Here is a 4673-nt window from a genome sequence, read left to right on the forward strand (position 1 = left end):
AATTAATTTTGTTAAATTATTAATAGCTCACTATTGGAAAACATTCCAGCTCCAGAGTTTGTATTTCATCAAGCGCCGTGAAGTAATATGGTAGATTTCATGCACACGAATGAATATGCTTCTAGTGGTTAGGTGAAATTTTGGCTCTGGCCTACGCACAATGAATTCTCATGAAGATATAATTTAATAACAAAGTGGATATTTTAGTTTTCATTAAATCAGGACAGTTTCCTGGGAATCAAATGATTAGAATTACAGAATGGGTTGGGTCATTCATTTATTTCATTGAAATGTGCTAGGCACTCTGTTAGGCACTGGCAGTATGGGGGACGAAAGGAGACATGGGCTTTGCCCCTAAGGACCTTATGGTCTAGTGAAGAAGACAATCAACGAATCACCAGAATAAATGTAAAATGACAACCATGGTAACTGTTATAAAAGAAGGGAAGAAGGTACGTGTTAGCATATGACAGAGAAATTGACCTGGTCTTTCCTGGGAAGTGGTGTTTCCTCTGAGGTGAGGCAGGAGTATGATTATTTCAGGAAAAGGGGTAGGATGGTCATGGGAAAGGGTACTTCAGAGAGATGGAACAACATGTACAAATGTCCTGTGGCAGGAGGGAGCATAGCTTCTAAGTGGGGCTGAGACAAGGTCAGTGTGGCTAGGAGTCAGGGAACAATGACGGCCCATCAAGGAGTTTAAAGCAGAGGAAGATGTAAATATATTTAGGTTTTGGCAAGATCGCTCTGGTTGCAGTGTGGGGCGTGGGGTTGTCAGGAGACCAGAATGAATGTAGGCAGACTAGCCAGCAGGCTATTTCAGAAGAGATAGCACAAAAGGGCTGGATTGGGGTAGAAGTGGCAGAGATGGAGAGAAGGAGTGAATGTAAAGATAATGACAGGATGGTGATGGGCAATAGGTGATTCTCTGATTCTGGTGTGCATATGGGTACTGTTAGCAAGTTAAGAGACCCCTGGAAGAAAACCAGTTTTGCCAGGGAGCTCATGTCTGCTTTTGGACTGTCGAGTGTGGTGAGCCAAGGGAGGGCAGGATATGTGGGTCTGGAGCTCAGAGGAAAGTCTGAAATAGTATATGTACATTTATATTTATCTGTATGTATGTGGTGATGCATCTACAGGCATGGATGAGACGATGGGGCATAGATTCCTACTTTAAGGAATAGGAAGGAATACATTTAATGCTAAGTAGAGGAGAGGACGAGAAGGAATGGCCAGAGGCAGGGAAGGAAATGAGAGTGAGGTATTGCTGAAGCTGAGGAAAGGAAGTATTTCAAGAGAGCAGGAGTGGCCGACAGAGCCAAAGCATGCCAAGAGAAAAGGCCAGCAAAAACATCTACTGGATATGGAGAAACCCGTGGTTTGGTTTGTCTGACACTGGATCTTGGGAAAACAATGAGTGATGATAACATAACAGTGGTCCCTGAGAATAATTGCAATATGTACTGTTGAGGTTATGCATCTCTCCCTACCTGAACCCATCTCCGGCCCGAGAGGGAGGAGAACAGGGAAGAAGACCCCCTGAGGTATGAAAGGTAGGGAAGTATATACAAAAGTATGCTCTGGAGGCAGACGTCAAAGTTTACATTTTGACTCCAAACTACTGAGCTTGGCTGGATTTCTTTATCTCCCTAAATCTGTAAAATGAGCATAACTATCTTACAGGTACTTGTGAGGATTAAGCAGATATGGACCAAAAGCTTAGCAAGGTACCTAGCCCACAGTAAAGGGTAAAAACAATTGTTCGGGGGCGCCTGGGTGGCTCGTTAAGTGTCTGCCTTCGGCTCAGGTCATGATCCCAGGGTCCTGGGATCGAGCCCTGCATCGGGCTCCCTGCTCGGCCAGGAGCCTGCTTCTCCCTCTCCCACTCCCTCTGCTTGTGTTCCCTCTCTAGCTGTCTCTCTCTCTCTCTGTGTCAAATAAATAAATAAAATCTTTAAAAAACAAAACAAAACAAAACAAAAAACAATTGTTCGTTTAATAACTGAATGATGGGTTTCAAACAGGGAATGAGGAAGTGATATGCATTTTAGCAACACGGCTATATCATCTATCATCTATCATCTGTCTATCATCTCTTTAAATGGCTTCATAATTAGAAGAATATTTATCATCTATCTAAATGGCTTCATAATTGGAAGAATAACAATAACTAAATACAAAGAATGCTCATTTCTGTTACCATGGAAGGGGGTTTCTAATAGTGTGCCATAGTCCTTTGCTCCAGGCCAGGTCATTTACCTTTTCAGTTAATGCTTTTCATGAGGATGTAAAAACAATATTATGAAATGTACGGATGATAAGATGATATGAATGCAGAGTGATAGTAAATATAACCTGTGACAAAATAAAGGTTGAAAACAAAACAAAACAAATGGTCAGAATCAAATCAGACAGAAATTTAACAAATCAACTATTGAGTCTAATAAACCAACTGCACAAATTCAGGACAATACAATTCATGTGGTTTTTTGGTAAGAGATTTAGGTTTTGAATGGACAGTGAGTTCTATATAAGGCCATGATGGGAGACAGCTGCCCCCCAAAAGCTGTGTAGACACTGCTGTAATCAATGTAATTCAGTTTCTCTCTTCTTTTGGGGCCTCATCTAAACTACATTTCCCAACCTCCCTTGTGTCTGGTTTTTGCCAATGGAACACAGGAAAATGTGCTTCTCCTCTGGGCCAAGGCAGTTAAGGGAGAGCACTAAGTCTTCTCCCTAATTTCACTTTTCCCTTGACTTAGGGCTAGACCCAGTGGGGCACTCTGAGGACCTAGGAAGTGCCAAAGCCCGGGTCCGTGAAGGAATGTTGAGGAGAGCCTTTCCCCTGCCCTTACCTCCTGATCTGTAACTTCATGTCACCTAAGAAGTGAGAAAAAACCCAAACTAGCCCGCGCGCTGGAGCTTCTCGCTCTCGCTCTCGCTCGCCTGCCCACTCCCTTGCTAACTCGCGCTTTCGCTCGCGCTCTCCTCGCGGATCGAAGGGGCTCTAGCCACAGCCTCTGGCTGGGAAGGGAGACAGAGGCGGCGGCTCAGGGGGAACGAGGCTGCAGTGGTGGTGGTGGGAAGGTGTCAGGCGAGGACGAGCAGCAGGAGCAAACTATCGCCAAGGACCTGGTCGTGACCAAGTATAAGATGGGGGGTGACATCGCCAACCAGGTACTTCGGTCTTTGGTGGAAGCATCCTGTGCAGGTGTGTGGGTACTGAGCCTGTGTGAGAAAGGTGATGCCATGATTATGGAAGAGACAGGGAAAATTTTCAAGAAAGAAAAAGAAATGAAGAAAGGTATTGCCTTTCCCACCAGCATTTCAGTAAATAATTGTGTATGTCACTTCTCTCCTTTGAAGAGCGACCAGGACTATATTCTCAAGGAAGGTGACTTGGTAAAAATTGACTTTGGGGTCCATTTGGATGGATTTATCACTAATGTGGCTCACACTTTCGTGGTTGACGTAGCTCAGGGGACCCAAGTAACAGGGCGGAAAGCAGATGTCATTTAGGCAGCTCACCTTTGTGCTGAAGCTGCCCTACGCCTGGTCAAACCTGGAAACCAGACACACAAGTGACAGAAGCCTGCAACAAAGTTGCCCACTCGTTTAATTGCACACCAATAGAAGGTATGTTGTCCCATCAATTGAAGCAGCATGTCATCGATGGAGAGAAAACCATTATCCAGAATCCCACAGACGAGCAGAAGAAGGACCATGAAAAAGCTGAATTTGAGGTACATGAAGTATATGCTGTGGATGTTCTTGTCAGCTCAGGAGAGGGCAAGGCCAAGGATGCAGGGCAGAGAACCACCATTTACAAAATGAGACCCTTCTAAACAGTATGGCCTGAAAATGAAAACTTCGCGTGCCTTCTTCAGTGAGGTTGAAAGGCGTTTTGATGCCATGCCATTTACTTTAAGAGCATGTGAAGATGAGAAGAAGGCCCGGATGGATGTGGTGGAGTATGCCAAACATGAACTGCTGCAGTCATTTAATGTTCTCTATGAGAAGGAGGGTGAATTTGTTGCCCAGTTTAAATTTACAGTCCTGCTCATGCCCAATGGCCCCATGCGGATAACCAGTGATCCCTTTGAACCTGACCTCTACAAGTTTGAGATGGAGGTCCAGGATGCAGAGCTAAAGGCCCTCCTCCAGAGTTCTGCAAGTCAGAAAACCCAGAAAAAGAAAAAAAAAGAAGGCCTCCAAGACTGCAGAGAATGCCACCAGTGGGGAAACATTAAAGAGAATGAAGCTGGGGACTGAGGTGGGTCCCATCTCCCCAGCTTGCTGCTCCTGCCTCATCCCCCTCCCACCACACCCCAGGCTCTGTGAAGTGCAGTTCGTCTTCTCCACCCAGGACCGCCAACAGAGCAGGGTCTCCCTGCCCCCATCCCTGTCCCCACCCAATCCCTTCCAACAACAACCAGCTCCAACTGACTCTGGTCTTGGGAGGCCAGGCTTCCCAGCCACCAAAGACTACTTTAAATAGAAAAGAGAAATTGAATAATAAAATCAGGAGTCAACAAAACAAAACAAAACAAAACAAAAAACCCAAACTATTATGGGTTAAGCCATGGAGATTTGGGGACTAGTACCACAATGACCACCATTATTTCTCACTAAAAAATCAACAACCACCAAAAATAGAAATGAAACAAAACCAC

At 44.9% G+C, this 4673-nt stretch overlaps 1 pseudogene; it reads left to right on the plus strand.

The window, feature by feature from the left end:
• Positions 1-422: 422 nt before the first annotated feature.
• Positions 423-4472, plus strand: LOC117998487 (annotated as a pseudogene).
• Positions 4473-4673: the final 201 nt, after the last annotated feature.

Source organism: Mirounga leonina, unplaced genomic scaffold, assembly GCF_011800145.1.
Source record: "Mirounga leonina isolate KUSES-001 unplaced genomic scaffold, KU_Mleo_1.0 Mir_418, whole genome shotgun sequence".
Taxonomy (NCBI): domain Eukaryota; kingdom Metazoa; phylum Chordata; class Mammalia; order Carnivora; family Phocidae; genus Mirounga; species Mirounga leonina.